This window comes from Felis catus, chromosome B1 (assembly GCF_018350175.1).
Source record: "Felis catus isolate Fca126 chromosome B1, F.catus_Fca126_mat1.0, whole genome shotgun sequence".
NCBI classification, from domain to species: domain Eukaryota; kingdom Metazoa; phylum Chordata; class Mammalia; order Carnivora; family Felidae; genus Felis; species Felis catus.
In genome coordinates, this window is record NC_058371.1 from 52,067,405 (window position 1) to 52,087,741 (window position 20,337).

The 20,337-nt window shown below is 39.4% G+C and overlaps 1 protein-coding gene and 1 long non-coding RNA gene across 5 annotated transcripts in view; both read right to left on the reverse strand.

Moving 5' to 3' along the window:
• XKR6 (XK related 6) overlaps positions 1-20,337 on the reverse strand; it is a 322,730-nt gene that overhangs the window by 239,476 nt on the left and 62,917 nt on the right. The window lies entirely within an intron of this gene.
• Positions 1-20,337, reverse strand: part of LOC123384866 — an 85,800-nt gene that overhangs the window by 12,017 nt on the left and 53,446 nt on the right. The window contains exon 1 of one of the 4 annotated variants that reach the window (XR_006596565.1): positions 286-1,393. The exons of the other annotated variants lie outside the window; for them this stretch is intronic. This is a non-coding gene — a long non-coding RNA (uncharacterized LOC123384866). Of the gene's footprint in view, positions 1-285; positions 1,394-20,337 lie in introns of those variants that run through there. 4 annotated transcript variants of the gene reach the window in all.

Sequence of the window (20,337 nt, forward strand, 5' to 3'; positions counted from 1 at the left end):
CCCACGATGGTCTAAATGGGAACTTTACAGTGTGAAATGACCATGTCATTTTGTGGTAGTTCCCGACAACACAGACAACAAGTACAGCCCCCTCTTGATAGGAAAAATCTGTTGTTGTAAGACGGCCGACAGGACTGACAGGGGCATTCCAGTCCCTGACCCAAGACTCCCCTTCCAGGTTCTTCTTCCCACTCCGCTTGGCACGCGCACCAAATTACTATTAATGAGGAATGCGGAAGTAACAGACTATAAATCGTTCTCTTTGCTTACGCTCGGGGATCAAACCTCTGGAATGGGATCTCCTCTGAGCCCGCGGGTTTGAAATAAACCCCTGCCTTCCAAGATCCCCGAGTGCCGCTTGGGTCTTCCGCCTGGGGATCCAGACCAGGTTCCATAACAGCCTGGGCTCCTGAGAAGAAAAAGGCCGTAGGAATGAAGAACACTGAGGGACAGTAAAAACTGTTGGCATCTTCCTGGTCTCAGGCAGTAGCTGTACTAATCTAATAAAAGGAAGGCAACTGGGAAGGACTCACAGACTTTAACTGCCTACACGAAGTGCCACCCCTTCCAGCGTCCTTTCTGTTAAGAGCTAACAGCATCCTTCACAATTTGTTCCCTTCCTCACCAGCCACAGCCCCTCTACACTGGAAACGCTCCTTAGTCGTGGAGAGCCACTGCAGCCACTATGACCCCCTGGGGGAATAACTTCAGTCTTCTAAATTGAATGACAAATCATCATTTAAAAATATTTTGTATTATGGAAACTTTCAAACGTATACAAAAGTAAACAGACGAGTGCAATGAACCCTCAAGTACCCTCAACTCTGTTTCACAACTAAGCTGATCAACATCCTGCCCTTTCTGTTTCCCCAGTGTCTCTGCCCACTCCTCACTCCCCAGCTAATGAGGATTGTTAGTTTCCTTTTTTGGCCCTGGAGGTAAAATTTACAACTAAGTTGTTTTTTGGTTTGTTTGTTTGTTTGTTTGACCATTTTTAAATCGTGCAGTTTGGTGGTAATAAATATATTCACGTTGTGGTGTCGCCACTACCACCACCCATTTCCAGAATTCGTCTCATCTTGCAAAACTGAAACTCTGCAGCCATTCAACAGTAACTACCCATTGCTTCTCCCCATCGTCCCCAACAGCCACCTTCTACCTTCAGTCTCTATGAATGAGACTACTCTAGGACCCTCCTCACACAAGAATCCTACAGTAAGCATCCTTTTGTATCCAGTTTCTTTCACTTGACATAATGTCCTCCAGTTATCTGTTTGTTTTGTTAATGCGTGCTTTCTTTTTTTAAGTTTATTTATTCATTTTGAGAGGGAGAAAGTAAGCTGGCAGTGGGGGTGGGGGGTGGAGAGCAGACAGAATCCCAAGCAGGCTCCATGATGTCAGCACAGAGCCCAATGCAGGGTTCCATCCCATGAAAGGCGAGATCATGACCTGAGCTAAAATCAAGAGTTGAACACTTAACCGACGAAGCCATCCAGGCGCCCCTGCACCTTTCCTTTTAAATTAGCCGAATAATACTCATTTGTATGTACAGACCATGTTTTATCTACTTATCAATCAATGAACGCTTGGGTTGCTTCCACCTTTTGACTATTGTGAATAACACTGCTATGAACATTGAGTGTACAAATACTCTCAAGACGCTTGCTTTCAATTCTTCTGAGTATATACTCAGAAGGAGAACTAATGGCTCATCTACTTTTCAGTTTTTGAGGGACCTCTAAACTGTTTTCCATAGCACATTCCCACTAATAGTGTACAAGGATGATACACAATTATTTTTAAGACAACTGAAACTTGATAAAAATTTGGAGGATACAAATTTTACATGTTACAAAACTTTTTCAAACACAAGTGACTGGCTGGAGTCCCAATCTGTTAGCAAGTATTTCAAGATCCCTAATAATCTATCACCATTCTTTACGTATTTCTTTTTTTTTTTTTAATTTTTTAATGTTTATTCATTTTTGAGAGATAGAGACAGAGTATGAGTGGGGAAGGGGCAGAGAGAGAGAGGGAGACCCAGAATCCAAAGCAGGTTCCAGGCTTTAAACTGTCAGCACAAGCCCGACATGGGGCTTGAACCCATGAACTGCAAGATCATGACCTAAACCGAAGTCGGACTGAGCCACCCAGGTGCCCCTCCATATTTCTGAATAAATGTTTTCTTCTAATCAGGCTGGTTTAAGCAGACTATGTTACACAATATTAGATTTATAGCTCACTCAATGCTAAAAATATTAACAGTACAGGAATTAAAAGACCTAAATGAAAATACAGTGGAATGCTACTTGGGGCTCCCAAAGAAAAACTAACCTTGAGACAGCTGTATCTTAACCTGTAGCCTTGACAGATACCAGCTAGTTATTAAATAATAGATTTCTTGTTGTTCTTACCAAAGTCAGAAAAACACAAACTACTTTTAAATCACAAAAAGGCCGTAACAAAATCTACCAGTAAAAACTCAAAGTTAAAATAACAGCTTTTGGAAAAATTTCTGGAAACATTCCATAAGGCAGCAAGCAATCTACTACAGTTCTCTCAAATAAGCAAACAGCCTCTTGGGGTAATGCCGAAAAGTTGTAGTGTTGGCAATGTTTTCCTAGGGAAAAACTAAGGAAGGAAAAATAAACACCCAATTATATTTACTGTTTAGTAACAGAATAAACAAATTCACTAACGCTCTAAAATTTAAATGACTAAAAGTACATGCCCCACATATAAATAAAAATACAATATTTTTCATGACAATTTGCTTTCAGTTCCTGAACTTATGACTGCAGAACTTATGCTCTTGTAAAGTTAAATTGGAAAAGTCCTATTCAGTATATTTTACAAAAAAGATTTGTTTTCTTTTTAACGTTTTATTTAGTTTTGAGACAGACAGAGACAGAGCACCAGCAGGGGAAGGGCAGAGTGAGAGGGAGACACAGAATCCCAAGCAGGTTCCGGCTCTGAGCTGTCAACACAGAGCCCAAAGCGGGGCTCGAACTCGGGAACGGCATGATCATGACCTGAGCAGAAATCAGACACTCATCTGACTGACCCACCCAGGCACCCCCAAATAAAGATCTATTTAATTAGGGAATTCTATTTTAAAACAAATACTCGAATCTGCTTTTCTACTTCATATTGGACAGTCAACTAAAGTAGATAAAACTGCATGAAGATATGCCCCACCTTTAGGACCATCTGCTACATTGTAAAGCCTGAAGTTTCTTCAATGCCATCACCAACCTCAAACTGGACCTAAGAACAGAAATACTCATTGGCTGATACACACGTCAATTAAAAATTCAAGTGTGCCAGAGTTTAAGATACTTTACCATCAAAAAATATACATCCTCTGTATTTTACATTTTCAAAGGGACTGAATTTCCTGAAGAAACTTGAATGTGTATTGCCTCTTCTGGGGCGGCTCTTCCTCGGTAATTGTCACAGTCATCCCACTTCATCTCAGTAAGGTATCTGCTCAAATGCTAACTCCTCAGGAAGGCCACCCTATCCAATCAATGTGTCTAAAATCAAACAGCCCTTCCTACTCATCCCTTCCCAGTCAACCCAGAGCCCCTTCTGTGTCCTGCCATTTTCTTCCCAGAATAATGTACTGCTAACATTATCCCATAGTTTAACTCATTTATTTTCTATCTACCCTACCAGAATTGATTCTAGTTTCCTGGCATTTATATCTGAAACTGTATTTTATGGTAAATCATTCAAGGAAGAAAAAAAGCTTTAATGCTATTCTATTATCTAGAGGGTAGATCGTATACTTTACCCACTTTACTCTATCTGCAAAATAGCAAACCAGGATACTGTTACAGCTAAGTTTCTACCCATAACCTGTGATGGACCCGAGGTCATCAATAACTCACCCATCTCTGAGACAACTCAACGTGAATGCAGTTACACCTCAATTAAACACACAACACAACCAACTAGAAACAAGCACATATTGCCTATCTTTTTTGAAGTACAGAAACCACAAGCAGAAGCTGGAGAAACAATTATTACAGGGGCTCCTCAACAGAATATTTATAAAGGTTTTTGTCAAAGTTCCAGACAGTACTGTAACTGGTTGATCAAGTAATTATAAGAGCCAAACCCTGTGAATACAAGAGTACTTCAGGGTTAGTAAAGATGAAGAGAAGTTAGGAAAGCAATCCCTATCAAAATAACACCAGCATTCATCACAGAGCTAGAACAAACAATCCTAAAATTTGTATGGAACCAGAAAAGACCCCGAATAGCCAAAGCAATCTTGAAAAATAAAACCGAAGCTGGAGGCATCACAATCCCGGACTGCAAGCTGTATCACAAAGCTGTAACTATTAAGACAGTATGGTAATGGCACAAAAACAGACACTCAGATCAACGGAACAGAATAGAGAATCCAGAAATGGACCCACAAACGTATGGCCAACGAATCTTTGACAAAGCAGGAAAGAATATTCAGTGGAATAAAGACAGTCTCTTCAGCAAGTGGTGCTGGGAAAACTGAGCAGCGACATGCAGAAGAATGAATCTGGACCACTTTCTTACACCATACACAAAAATAAACTCAAAATGGATGAAAGACCTCAATGTAAGACAGGAAACCATCAAAATCCTCAAGGTGAAAGCAGGCAAAAATCTCTTTGATCTTGGCCACAGCAACTTCTTACTCAACACCTCTCTGGAGGCAAGGGAAACAAAAGCAAAAATGAACTATTGGAACCTCATCAAAATAAAAAGCTGCTGCACAGCAAAGGAAAACAATCAGCAAAACTAAAAGGCAACCGACGGAATGGGAGAAGATATTTGCAAACGACATATCAGATAAAGGGTTAGTATCCAAAATCTATAAAGAACTTCTCAAACTCACCACCCAAAAAACAAATAATCCACTGAAGAAATGGGCAAAAGACATGAATGAACACTTTTCCAAAGATGACATCCAGGTGGCTAACAGACACATGAAAAGATGCTCAACATCACCCATCATCAGGGAAATACAAATCAAAACGACAATAAGATAACACCTCACACCTGTCAAAATGGCTAACATGAACAACTCAGACGACAACAGATGTTGGCAAGGATGCAGAGAAAGAGAATCTCTTTTGCACTGCAATGGGAATGCAGTGGGAATGCAAACTGGTGCAGCCACTCTGGAAAACAGTATAGAGGTTCCTCAAAAAACTAAAAATAGAACTACCCTACCACCCAGCAATTGCACCACTAGGTATTTATCCAAGGGATACAGGTATGCTGTTTCAAAGAGGCACAGGCACCCCCATGTTTATAGCAGCACTATCAACGATAGATAGCCAAAGTATGGAAAGAGCCCAAATGTCCATTGATGGATGAATGGATAAAAAAGAGGTGGTATATATATATATATATATATATATATATATACAATGGAGTATTACTCAGCAATCAAAAAGAATGAAATCTTGCCATTTGCAACTATGTGGATGGAACTGGAGGGTATTATGCTAAGCGAAATTAGAGAAAGACAAATATCATATGACTTCACTCATATGAGGACTTTAAGATACAAAACAGATGAAATAAGGGCAGGGAAGCAAAAATAATATAAAAACAGGGAGGGGGCAAAACATAAGAGACTCTTAAATATGGAGAACAAATAAAGGGTTACTGGAGGGGTTTATGGGAGGGGGATGGGCTAAATGGGTAAGGGGCACTAAAGGAATCTACTCCTGAAATCATTGTTGCAGTATATGCTAATTTGGATGTAAATTTAAAAATAAATAATAATTATAAATAAATAAATAAATAAATAAATAAATAAATAAATAAAATAAAAATAAAAAAGAATACACTTTTAAAAAGAGAGAAGTTAAGAAAAAAAGTTAAAAACATGAGGGGGATGGGGTGGGGGCAAAGTAGGGTGAGCAGAAGCTGGTGAGTTATCAGGCAGTACAGGAAGCCCACAGGGAAAACTGGAAACAAAAGGAGAGAAAGCCCACAAATAATCAAAGTTTATGCAAGTTTATGCAAAATTATGTAGGTATGGCTACATAATTTCCAGGGCCTAGCTTACAAGGGAAATGCAGGCCCTTGTTTTTAAAAACAAACAAACAAAAAAACAAAAAACAAAAAACAAAAAACAAAAAACACTTTCAGGGTAGCAGGAGAAAAATATTAGAGCAGTTGTGGGACCCAATGCACTCCCTGGGACCCTGGCCCTGAGTATTGAGCTGAAGACCTAATGTGAGACAACTAATTGCTCCAAGCAGCAAAATCAGGGTAAGGCCAAAGTGAACCCCCACCTCTAAGTACAGCAGGCATTCACAGAAGCCACTGGCACTCATGGTACAATTTAAGGGGCAGAGCAAGGCCAAAATACTTCTTCAGGCATTTCCAAGTTGGTTTGTTTAACTAAGAGGGTGGGGGGAAGTGGTAACCCATTAACAGCTATTAACACAATTCCCTAGTTGAATAGAAGATTACTAAGCAGGAAACACAGTAGATACATTTTGGTGAAGAAGCATAATGAATTAGATCTGGATTCTATTACCACCCAAGAAAGATCAATATGGCTGACTGAGAGCAAGAAGACAAGAAACCCATAAATGATATCTGAAATATGTAACATAAAGAATAGGAAAGACCTAAGACTATTTCCCCTATTGACTAATACTCAGAGTTGGCCACGGTTAAAAAAAAAATCCCATTAGGCAAGGAAATGGAGGAATTGGAGTTGGACAGGAAACAAGTTTTAATACCAGAATGGGTCTTCGGAGAATTAAAAAAAAAAGTCTAAAATAAAGAGGAAAAAAAGAATCTCACAAAACTATCAGTTAAACACTGCCATTCCAGGAGACAAATTTGTTTACTTTGGAATTGATCTTCTAATTTCTGAAATGTGGTAATGTGTAAGAAAAGACTGTCATTTTTATAAACCATGTATGTTAATTTATTTTCCTGATACCCTGATAGATTAAACGAAATACGCTTTATAAGAAAAAAACTAAAAAGAAAGAAAAAAGCTTCACAATAATATGTGGACAGTCCCTCTTTTTTGCCTTTATTTCTGATATAAGACAGCTCAATTAAACACTGAGAACAATTAAACCTGATGTTTCTGATAATGTCCACCATGTATAAAGGTAGATTCATTTGTATTCCATTTTTGTTTTTTAAATTATTTTAGCTTCTCATTATCATCTTGAAATTCAAAGGGTGGAGACATCAATTTAATAAGCAAGCCACTTATTTTGATGTCAAATAATGTATTCCCAATTTACAAACTCGAAAAGCACAAAATATTTCTAATAAATGCTTACCACTATTATTACTTTCCAAAAGGATTATCATTTCAGTATGTCCCTACAACATCCTCTATTAGTAAGACTAGAAATACTTGGTTCATCTTCCAGCAGGAAAAGAACACAACTAAAAAGATTAAGATTCTTTAAATTACTAAAGTAAAACAAAACTTCTGGCATCTACTCTAAGACACTTTCTTCTCTCCATAAATTAGTGCATCTGAACAACAAAAATGTCTTTTACACTAAAGCACAATTATGTTCTATCTCCTTCCCTCTGGAAACTATGAAATAGCAGTGATGTAGGGGAACAAAGGCAGAAAGAAATGTAGATAAAATTAAATTTCCTTATAAACCTGCAGCCCACTGACAGATACTTGAGGCAGGCAGAGTAGGACATTCCTCCAGGAAATCCCCACTGTCTTAAGGTTAATGCTTTGTAAGAGGGGAAACAACCTTAGCTTGACAATAGCTAGGCCTTCAGGGTGAGTTGTCTTTAACATATGAAAGTCCTTTTGGAAACTTCCCTGTGTCCTTACCTCCCCCTCACTCCTCACAATCCTAGGGCAGCTCTTTTTTCCAAGGGTCCTGTCCCTGTGCTATAAGAAAACCACCTTTTTGCACCAAAGACGTCTCAAGAATTCTTTTTTGCCCATCAGCTTCGAACCCCAGTATTTCCACATGAGCAGCAGACAACATATTCAGAGAAAGGAAAATGGGCTATGTGATATGAGAAACAATGTTCCACATTCATCTCTCAAAGCAGTGATCCTAAGAGAGCAAAGAGGGCACAAAATGGAGAAGCTAAGTGGACCCAATTTCAACTGCGGATTGCTCCAGTATTTTGTTTTCAGAATGGTAAAGCCTGAATCTTTTAGTTAGAAAGAATCTAAAGTCATCTAGTCCAGCCTTTCACCAGTGCTAGAATCCCAAGTCTATTAAATGGTTTATTTACAGCTTTTGTTTAAACATCTCAGAGGACAAAAAGGCTGTTTCTTTGGAAATAATCTTTTCCATTTCAGAGAGGCTCTGTTGGAAATCATTTTGGTCCTATACAATTTAGGAAAAATAAAAAATGTTACATTAATTACTTCAAGTAAAGGCCAACTCATTTGTTTTTTTATTGTTCAATAATAGGAAGTTCCAAGGTCACGAATCTCCAGTGGTTTGTTATTCCAGTGGTTCAACAATCAAAGGCCTAGGCTCTTTTCACTCTGCCATTAGCAAGCTGGTTTAGCTCTCCTTATGGTTTCAAGACGGCTCCCATCATTCCAGGCTTCACATGCAGATATGATAATGTCCAGTATAAAAAGATTATTTCTTCCCTTCTGTAACTTTTTATCAGAGAGGAATATCTGTGTCTGAAGTTCCCTAGCACACATCTTATTGGCCAGAACTACACCTGGCCAATCACTGGCAAGGAAAATAGGTCCATTGTGATTGAGAATGATTATCATTTGCCCCACACCCCCCACCCGCAGCCCCCCTGAACTGGGGTTTGCCTCTCTTGACAAAGCTATGAAGAATGGGTAGGTTACTTAAACAAAATAAAAATTCTCTTAGGAGGAAGGGAAGAGGAAAGGCAGAGAAAGTAAAAGTGATTCAACATTTGCTTATGGGTACATGGCCTCAAAATCTGCTCTTTCAGCAATTTCTAATCTCTAGATTTTTTAAAATAATTTTTTTTAAGTTTATTTATTCATTTTGAGAGAGAGAAAGCATGAGCAGGGGAAGTGCGAGAGAAGAGAGAGAGAGAATCCCAAGCAAACTGCACTGCCAGTGTGGAACCTGATGTCGGGCTCAAACTCGGGAACTGTGAGATCATGACCTGAGCTGAAGTTGGATGCTTAACTGAGGCTACCCAACGTGCCCCAACCCTCTAGATCTAATTGGAGAAATTGTTATACTTGTACTTAACTACACACAAACTCTATATATATGCAAAAAAAAAAAAAATACTGTGTGTTCTCATCCTCAATCCGAAATTCCTATTCCTCTCGTTTTGGCATACTGTTCTACATATATGACTTTGTATCTCTATACATGTTTTTACCATCTTGATCACTAATGTCCCTCATAAAAATGCCCAGGCCCTCTTAAAATGTTTAGTACCAGTACAATGAAACTAATGATCTCCCATGTTGTATCAATGCCATCTAATACACTCTGTTGCTTCTCTGGTACTCCCCTCCTGACTTCCAATAAACTTGCTGGAAACGATAAGCCTCTTTGTGTTCTATATCCTACACTTTATTTGTAAAGATGATATAGTGCAAAACTCTACAATTAATTATCCTATACTTCACCTTATTTTTGGCCTATCTTTCCAACCTAAGCAGTTGTTGGAATTTTTTTTTAATTCTAAAAACTAATGTTTGCCATTTTCCTAGTTTTCAATTATAGAAATTCAAACTTAAGGAAAACACACTCATGTTTACTTCTCAGCTTTGCAGAAGCAGGGCTATGTCACCTTGAGAAAACATCTTATTCTCACAAGAGGCCTTCTGGGATTGCATTAACTTGTTGAATTTCCAAGATCTAGAGACTAATCCTCATAAGGTGAGCAAAATAATCTGTTAGGTGCATCGAAAAGAGCCATTTCCCAGGGATGGACTTTCTATGGACTAACTAAAACCAGAATGTCAACTCAAAAGTGTTAAGTGAAAATTAGAACAGCTAAGGAACTGAGAGAAATTAAAGTTCTGTGGCCAATGTATTCCCACCTGCCCACTCCTGCCCACAGACAAACCATATTGGAAATCAATATATAGTCCAAAGAAACCAGATAATTGAATCATTTGAGCAAATCATTAGAGCAAACTCTAATTCTTTCCATGTAAGCATACCACACAGGAAGCCAAATTATACTCAAATGTTTGTTTACTGAGCATAGAAATCAAAGCAAAAGAATCAGTTTTCTAACATATATTTAACAATACCAGGGTAAATAGTCTCATGTATCATTCTCTAAACAGAGTACTGTGCCTGGTACTTGAATGAACACTGTTAAAACATGTCTTGGTTACATGAGGAAGAAACTTCCTTCTTGACAGTCCTACTTCTTAATTAGTTGCAATGCAACTCCACCAAGTTCTGATCAAGTGCCAATGACCTGGAGGTTAGCCTATCTTAAGGCCTGGGAGTCATTAACGTTTGAGTTCAAAGCCCACTCGTCCTTCTGGAGACCCTCAGGGAGGATCCTTTGCCTCTTCCAGCTTCTAAAGATCGCATGCATTCAGGGGCTCAAGGCCCCTTGCTCCATCTTCAAAGCTAACATCATCGGCAGCACAGTATCTTCAGATCACGCTCTGACTCTCCAGGCTCCCTCTTTCAGTTACAAGGCCCCCATGTGATTACATTGGGCCCACCTAGATAATCCAGGATTATCACTCCATCTCTAAATCCTTAACTTAATCACATCTGCAAAGTCTCTTTTAGAATGTGAGGTAACATATTTATAGTTTCTGGGGATTAAGATGTGACATCACTAGAAGATCATGATTCTGCCTACTACGGAGGTGCAGTACTATAGTTTCACCACTGATTTTATGTTTTGTTTTTAATGTCTATTTTTGAGACAGAGAGAGAGAGAGAGAGAGAGAGAGAGAGAGAGAGAGAGAGAGTATGCTAGTGGGGGAGGGACAGAGAGGGAGACAGAGATTCCAAAGTGGGCTCTGGGCTGACAGCAGAGACCCCAATGTGGGGCTCGAACTCATGAATCATGAGATCATGACCTGAACAGAAATTGGATGGTTAACTGGCTGAGCCACCCAGAAGCCCTACCACTGATTTTATATTAACCAGTTTAAATTTGGTGAACAAATTCCATCTTACCTTGAAACTTCAATACTGTTAATTGGGAGGACACAGCTATTTTCATGTTCATACTAAAATTAGACTGCATTTTTTTACTTCAGTTTTCAGATACAAAATGGCAGGTGTTTGATTCATCAATGGAGAGGAAAAGAAAATATAAGGGTTAGGCAATCATTAAAACCCTCAAGGCTACATGAATTAATATGAGACAAATTAAACTAATAAGGAATATGTAAACGCCAGCTCCAACAACTCCTCAACCTTCAAATCCGGGATCCCACTACCTTTCATTCTCCCTACCCCGTTCTCACCCTCACACTCCAACTTAGGTCTCACAGTCTGTTGTTATAATCACTCCCCTCTCTCATCTCATGGTACTTGGCTAGCAAAAACCAGCAACACTCCTCTGTACAACTTTCCGTCTACTTCATGCCAGCCCAAGGACAGTAGAACATTGGGAGGAGAAAACCTCCACCACTCATCTCAAATGGGCCCTTTACAGCTGCCCTCTAATCAAACTACGTTTCCTTAATCCAGGTGATTTTTTTCCACACAAGTTATTTAGCCTCCTCTCTCTGAAACCCTGTACTCCCCTCCTCCCTCCCCAGTCCTCACTCCCAGGTTCTTCCTATTTCACTCAGCAAACAGAACATCCATCAGGTCCCACCTCATCATCTACTCATCTACCCACTGACTCCAAGTGCACCCTTATACCCTCCTTTCCCTCCTGTTAGTCTGGATAATTGCCAACTGCTTCACTCTGCCTTTGATCACTTCTCGTCTGTTACCAACTCAAGGCTGCAGCTCTAGCAATCCTCCCCTGTCTCCTGCTTCATCAAATTTTTCCTCTCTTGTGGATCATTTCCATAAGCATACAAACAGGTCTGTAATTTTTCCCATTACACTTAACGTCTCCAACCGCCTCCCTCACACCTTTTCCTGAGCCCACAAACCAAGTGCTCACCCTCAACACACAGCAAAAACTTATCAAGGTCATCAATAATTTTTACATGGCTAAATTTAGAGGCCAATGCTTGGTCCTTATATTACTTCACCTAGACAATCAATTTCTCTTCTATGAAGCATTTTTCACATTTCAGTTGCAAGACACCATACCATTCCGGGTTTCCTTCTACCAATGGCCAGGCCTTCCCCCTCCCCTTTGCTGGATTCTTCTTGATTCTCTAAACTCTAAAAGTTAAAGTGCCTTAGGCCTCACCGTCTACATTCACTCCCTTGAGAAGGTATTCAGTCTCAGGACTTTAATTACTATCTGTGCTGACAATTCCAAATTTTGTATTTTCGGTCTGTATCAGATCCTTGGTCTCCAGTCTTCTATATCACAACTACCTCCCCCAATAGGTTCTCTTATATATCAAACAGGTATCTCTGCATATCCTAAACCAAATTCTTGATCTTCCCTATAAACCTGCTCCTTGAAGTCTTTCTCAGCTCAGTATGTGGGAACACTATCTCACCAAAACCTTAGTATCATCCTTGAAAACTTTCTTTCCCTCACATTCACCACACCGTCACATCAACAGACCAAATTAGCTCTCCCTTCAAAATATATCCAGAATCTGACCACTTCTTATCATCTCCACTGTTACCATCTTGAGCCAAGCCATCATCATCTCTTACTTAGGTTACAGCAACAATCTGCTTCCACTTCTACTATTGTTCCTGTGGTTTATTTAATACTATATGCTATTTCTTCCTTTTTTTTTTTTTTTTTTTTTTTTTTTTTTTTTTTTTTTTTTTTTTTTTTTTTTTTTTAAGTATGCTCCATGCCCACTGTAGGGCTTGAACTCATGACCCTGAGAGCAAGAATCCCATGTTCTACCAACTGAGCCAGCCAGGTGCCCCAGGCTATTCCTGAATGCTTGTGTCCCCTCTGCCCCAGAGTTCATTACGTTGAAATCCTAACCCCCAAAGGTAACAGTATTATGTGGGGCCTTTGGAGGGTGATTAGGTCATGGGAGTGGAGCCTTCATGAATGCGATTAGTGCTCTTATAAAAAGAGGGTCCCACAGAACTTCCTCACCCTTTCTGCCATGTGAGTACCTGGCAAAAAAGTGCCTGCTTTCAACCAGGAAGAGGGCCCTCACCAAAATGCAATCAGGCCAGTACCTTGATCTCAGACTCCAGAACTATGAGAAATAAATTTCTTGTGTTTATAAGGTACCCAGTCTGTGGTATTTTGTTATAGCAGCCTGAATGGACAACAGCTAGAATTATTTTTTAAATTATGGTTCATGGTTTATTGTTCCTCTCTCTTTTAAAATAATGTAAAATGTACACCTAGTGAAATTAAACAGATGTCAGGTTTCAATTCAATTGCATACACCTATGTAATCAAGACCCCAATCAAGACAGAATTCTTCTAACTTTGGGCTATTATGAATAAAGCAGTTATAAAATTCTTATATAAGTCTTTTTGTGGACATATGGGTTCCTCAGGTAAGTACCTACAGCAAAGGTAGGTGTAATAAGATAGAAACATGCACATGCATGAGCGCCCCTATTCGTAATCGCCAAAAGGTGGAAACAATGTTCATCAACAGATAAATGGTTAAATAAATGTGGTACATCCATACAACGGATTCTTATTCAGATATAAAAAGGAATGAAGTATTAATACATGTTACAATGTGGATGAAGCTGGAAAACATTAAGATATGTGAAAGAAATCTGACATTAAAGATTACACTTATATGAAACATTCAGAATAGGTAAGTCCATAGAGACAGAATGCAAATTGGTGGTTGCCAGGTGCTGAGGGGAAGGAGAAATAGGGAGCAATTGCTTAATGGGTAGCAGGTTTTCTTTCAGGGTGACAAAAATGTTCTGGAGCTCGACAGAGATGATGGTTGTTGCTTAACACTGTGAATGTAACAGATCCCACCAAACTGTTCACCGTGAACAGTTATGTTATATACATACATATATACATGAATGTTATATATGTTTCACTTCAATAAATAAATACATAAGACCCATACAGAATGTTTTATTTTTTGAAACAGAACAGCAGTCAGGCAATTCAGAATAACACAAAATCCAGTGTCAACACCACCGTATGTGTGACTTAGGTTATTTCACTAAAGTATGTAGTCTGGAGTAAGTCTTTCCAGCTTTACAGATTTTGTAGTTTTTTTTTTTTTCATGTGTAAAATGAAGACACTTGACTATTGTGAGGATCAACCGAGATGATGAAAATGAAACACACTGTAAAGTGTATAGAAAAGTTGACTATATTTCTATTAGTACCAGGTAGAGGATATGCTCAGACTGGGAGGGCCACAGGTAAATACAGGCATTGTATTCTCAGGCAGGCAGCTAGAACTATTTTGAACAGCTAGTCTTGTAGGCATGAGGAGAATCCAAGTTAAGCCACATCAGCAAAGTGTTCACTGTTGGCTTCTATAATGACCTAGCTTGTCAAAGGTCATACTTAAGATTGTCCTCAGCCCCAGTCAATGCTTTAACATTGCACTATATAGTGTTACTATAAAGTAAGAAGGGCTGAAGAAAGATTGCAGGAAAGAAAAGAAGCTACTTTCCTGAAGCCGTAAGTTTAAGATCTCCAAGTGTTCAGGAGTTAAAACAGGGTGCTAGTCAACTATTATGCCATCTCAAAGTTTAATCCCAATTAACATAGGGTAATAAAACAGTCTGATTACAGTAATTCGCTTATGTCTTACACAAGGAAAAACACTACCCAACATATAACTAGCCACGTAGAAGTAGCCTTAACTAGATTTAACATGTCCAAATTTAATTTAATGTTGTTAAATGTTCATATGTAATAGCTACCAAATTTACAAATACTAATGAAAACTACTACCACTTAACCAACTCCATGACAGGTACTGTGCAACAGAGTTTACAAATATTATCTGCATTCCTTACAACAACCAAGGAATGTTGGCTGTTTGAATCCCCATTTTGCCAAGCAACTTGTGCTGAACCAAAGTAATCAGAGGCAACTCTGGGACTTGATGTAGGGTGGGGCTGACTTTGAAGCCCACGCTCCAGCCAACATACCCTGCTGTCACCCAGCCCCAGAAAAAACTCTAAGTTCTAATTCCTAAGGTTCTCAACTCTACTGAATACAACTTTGGAAGGTATATGGTTATTTTACTATTCAAGATAAATCTGATTCTAAACATCAGGGAGCAATAATTAGACAAAAGGGATTAATTCCAGAACGGAGTCACATTGTCTGTAACTGGTTGAGGTGCAGTTGTTGGTTCAGGGCTAGTCTGGATTTGAAGGGTCACAATCAGACCCTGCCCACAGGGAAGCCCGGAAGGGCTAAATCACTGAAGAATGCAAAAACAGAGCCCATATCTAGAACAATTCTTTGCATCTCTGCAGACCCCATGAGACTCACACAAGTAAAGGAATAAACATACAGAAACGCCAGAGTTCTTGTCACTTTATGAGTTAGTTAATGTGGCTCACCAGTCCATTATCTAATGTGGCTGCCATTTTGTCTTTTTTTTTCTTCCTTCAACTTGCAAGCAGAAAAGGCAAGCCCCTAGGAAAGGAAAAGAAATCAAGCTGGCCTCAGACTTCCTTACGGCAACACTCCATGGGAGAAGGCAATGGAGCAAACCTCGATCTAGTTTTGAGGCAAAGTAAAGTATGACCCAAGAACATTAAAATCTCTTTTTCAAGAGCTCATCTGAAGCTAAGGGCCACACAGAGCCTAAAATACAAAAAAAATCACTGGGTGTCCAATACCCAGAAGTCTTTCTCTTGTGAACATTTCCTTCACCTTCCTGTGCTAAAGCTGCATCCAGTCACCTGACAACACAGCTTCTCCTGCAGTTCTCAGAGGCGAAGGCTGTCTTCCTCCCACATGCCACACACCTGAGCCCTTTTGGGGCAATCTGTCTCTTGATGACCTCAGTGCCACTTCTTCTCCTTCTACTGTCACACGTCCCAGGCTCTTTGAAGGCCTGTCATCAGACTCGACCACCATGAAGAAAATCTCAACACATTCCACAAGAAACACCAACACAAGCCGAATTTGCTAGCCAAACTGGAAGGGAACTGGAAATTAACAACAAAGGCCTAGTCAAAGACCACGGTCTACTTGGCAATGTAAAAGCACCTCTTCTGAATTCAAGAGGATAGAAAATGGAATATTTTAAACTAAAAATGAACTAGTATTTTTGATTAGAAATAAACAGTGCAAAGAAGACTGCAGACCAAATACACGTGTAGGTACCTTTTAGGAGTTCACATTACAGTGAACACATCAAGTGGTTCAAAAATATTGCTATTACCTAAAATTTCTATTCCTTCCACCATTGCCTTGATTTGTGAGGTAGTAATGCAGAGTCATCAGGTGGAATGCACACCAGGAAACCTGTCAGGGGACTCTGGCTTACAAGCAAGCACTACACAGTGAGAGATCTGGATGCAATGCCGGCTTTGCCACTATCTAACGGGCTGAGTGTCCTGTGCCTCAGCTATCGAACTGCTCTGAGTCTCAGCTTCTGCAGCTACAAAAATTAGGAGAATGGGCTAAATTAGATTATCTCTGACCTCTCTTCTGGCTTTCAGAATTAAATCATTCTACCTGCAGAAACTCTTGCTGTTAACCTCTTTCGAAAGCAAGCTTTTGTGTAGCACACATTTCCCTGCTCTACAACAGAGTGCACACACTAACCTTTCCTTAATGACAACCACCCTAATGAATATTTCCTATTGTGCCATGTGTTTTAAAACAGATACCACAATTCAAAAGCAAGAATAAGACACATTTCTGGGGTGCCTGGGTGGCTCGGTTGGTTGAGCACCAGACCCTTTGATTTCGGCCCAGGCCATGATCTCACAGTTCGTGGGTTTGAGCCCCACATTGGGCTCTGTGCTGACAGTGTGGAGCCTGCTTGGGATTCTCAGTTTCCCTCCCTGTCTCTCTCCCTCTCTCTCAAAAATAGACAAATAAACATTGGGGAAAAAAAAGAATAAGATAAATTTCTGCCTTCAAGGAGTAGTTCCTTTTCATTTGCTGAGTGATTCCTCAATTCAGTAGAATAGATTGGGGTGAGGAGGGAGGGCAACACACTCTTCTTTCTGTAGAAAATCCTCCCGGTGTTCAAAGCTGAAAGGTTTATTATTGTAGTCATGTTTTCCAAATCAGGTAAAAAAGTGATTTTTCACTATTCCGCTAATGGAACTTTTACCAAACTCTTAGCATCAAACATTTCTTGAGTAGTTCCTCCTTGGCTTAAAAGGAGATCTGCCTTCCATTTTCCACAGGAAAACCACTAGCTATTCAAACCATCTCTTCTTTAAGAGTTAATAACTAACTCTAGAATTTAATGAGAATATTCATGGGACAAGGCCAAACATAAAATACCATTTTTTAAATGGTTACACAGAGGAATGCCTGGGAGGCTCAGTCAGTTAAGCGTCCGACTTGGGCTCAGGTCATGGTCTCAGGGTTGGTGAGTTCGAACCCCATGTCGGGCTCTGTGCTGACAGCTCAAAGCCTGGAGTCTGCTTTGGATTCTATGTCTCCCTCTCTCTCTGCTCCTCCTCTGCTCATGCTCTGTCTCTCAAAAATAAATACACGTTGAAAAAAACCTTTTTTTTTTAATAAAAAGGTTACACATATTTAGAGTCAAATGCGATATGTTACAATAGTTTAATTTTACCTGAATTTTAATTTATTCCAAATCTGTTAGTTTTGGATTTTGTATTTGTGTCTGATTTTTTAAATCAAGGTGAAAAGGAGGACAGGGAGATGAGACATAGAGAGGAATATTTTCTATCCACCCAAGTCAACTGTCTTAAAGGACGATCCTTTCCATTCTTCTGCCAGTTCACAATAAATGAGAAAACAATTGTCACTTTTAAAAATACTCACCTATTTAATATATAACAAGAGATAAAGGAAAGGAAATTTGAGATAAAAAAGCTCAAGTGTCAATTGGAATTCTTGCTTCTAAATTGCATGGGAAATCCCTGATCATATTCCTTATCAGATTTCTTACACACAAGGTCTGACAATAAAGTAGCAAAATTAATTCTTCAGAGCCACAGAAGAAGCAATGTCATTATATATTCAGCACATATACTTTTAGAAAGACAAGGAAGTCCTTTTCAGTTCCAGAACAAGACCAGCATTTAACATTTAAGATAAAGTAAAACTACTGATGGCTGATTTATTTATCTATTTTCAGGTTGCTGTTAAAACTGTTCACTCTCAGTTTCCAGTTTAACTTAAAAAAAAAAAAATTTTTAACATTTATTAATTTTTGAGAGAGAGCGAGAGACAGAGTGTAAACAGTGGAGGGGCGGAGACAAAGAATCTGAAACAGGCTCCAGGCTCCGAGCTGTCAGCACAGAGCCCGACGTGGGGCTCGAACTCACAAGCCGTGAGATCATTACCTGAGACAAAGTAGCTTGGTTAATCAACTGAGCCACACTGGCTCCCTCCAGTTTTAACTTTTTAAAATGCTTCCAAACTGACATATTTTTCAATAAATAATTAAAACTCATTTCCTCTTCACTTTGTTATCAAGATCTGAGTTTGAGGTTTTTAAGTTTCCCAAAGAACAAGTTGGTTCAGCATCTGACCCTTGATTTCAGCTCAGGTCATGATCTCACGGTCGTTGGAGTCTGCTTAAGATTCTCTCCTCCCTCTGCTCTGCTCACGCTCTCTCAAAAGTAAAACAGAATAGAATAGAATAAAATAAAAATAAAATAAATCTTTTAGTGACTACTTTACAATTGGTTCTCATTCCTACCTACCTGAGATCTGCTTCTGACCAAACTCTCCTCTGGGTACTCTGCCTACAAGTTGGTCACTGAGAACCTTGTACGAAACACTATATATCTCATTCTTCAGACTAAGGTACAGATTGTGGGCCTTCCATCAAAAGCCAAGGGACATCAGAGTCCAAGGGACTCCTCACTTGATGTGAGGAGTGTGTGAGGAGTAACTTGGAAGTAAATGTGGAAGGGAGAAGTAAAGTTAGGGAGCCTTTATAAAGAACACTGGATCCACATATGTGCACACCTACTAGACTTGTCATGACACCAAAACCTCAGACCTTTTTTAGATTGCACTTTACTGCAGTGATGTCAACACAAATCTTGTGGAAAAACACGTGTTCTCAAATTGTAAATTCTGTCGTCAAACTACCTGAATTCTGAGCACAAGACCAAGAAATGGTGCCATGATATCACACACAACGTAAGCGTCTCTGATTAAATAGGTATTTCCTGCTTCCCTAACTCCTCTACAATACTTTGTTTCATTTATTTTCAAGCACACCCTCTCTCTTGGCTTGTCTTCTTCAGCATGTGCTGCCCATTTCAAAGTGTCTTCCATCTTAGGGTGCCTGGGTGGCTCAGATGGTTTAAGTGTTCAACTCTTGATTTTGGCTCAGATCATGATCTTAGTTCGTGAGACAGAGCCCACTCTGTCAGTGTGGAGCCTGCTTGGGATTCTCTCCCTCTCTCTCTGCCCTTCCCCTTCTTGTGTGAGTATAGGTACACTCTCTCTCAAAATAAATAAACATTAAAAAAAAAAAAAGAAAGACAAAGTGTTTTCCATCTTAATTACAAACAAAAACAAAAACTAACCTCACAATGATTTTTTTATTTTGGTATCCCCAAAGCCCACAGGAGCTGGAGAGACATTCCTCAAAAAATATTCAGAAACTATCCATACTTCATGGGAAAGAAAGACAAGCAAATAAAAAGATCAACACTATACACAATTAAAACTACAACGAGAAAGTATTTTTCACCAACCAAACTAGCAAAAATTTAAAACTTTTTGTTGGTAAGCTGTAAGAAATAGGCGCCTTCTAACATTGCTGGTGAGAGTCCAAATTGACCGCCATTATGAAGGGCTATTTGCCAATATATATCAAAATTGCACACACACATACATACATACTCTTGGACACAACCAGTAAACTTCTAGAAATTTGTTCTATAGCTCTGCTTACATATGTGTGAAGACGAGATGTATATATGTGTGTGTATGCATGTGTGGCATACATATATGCACGGTATCACAGCAATGATGGCAAAAGAGTTTAAGAAATGTAATTGTTGGGGCGCCTGGGTGACTCAGTGGGTTAAGCGTCTGACTTCAGCTCAGGTCATGATCTTGTGCTTTGTGAGTTCAAGCCCTGCGTGGAGCTCTGTGCTGACAGTGCAGAGCCTGGAGCCTGTTTCCAATTCTGTGTCT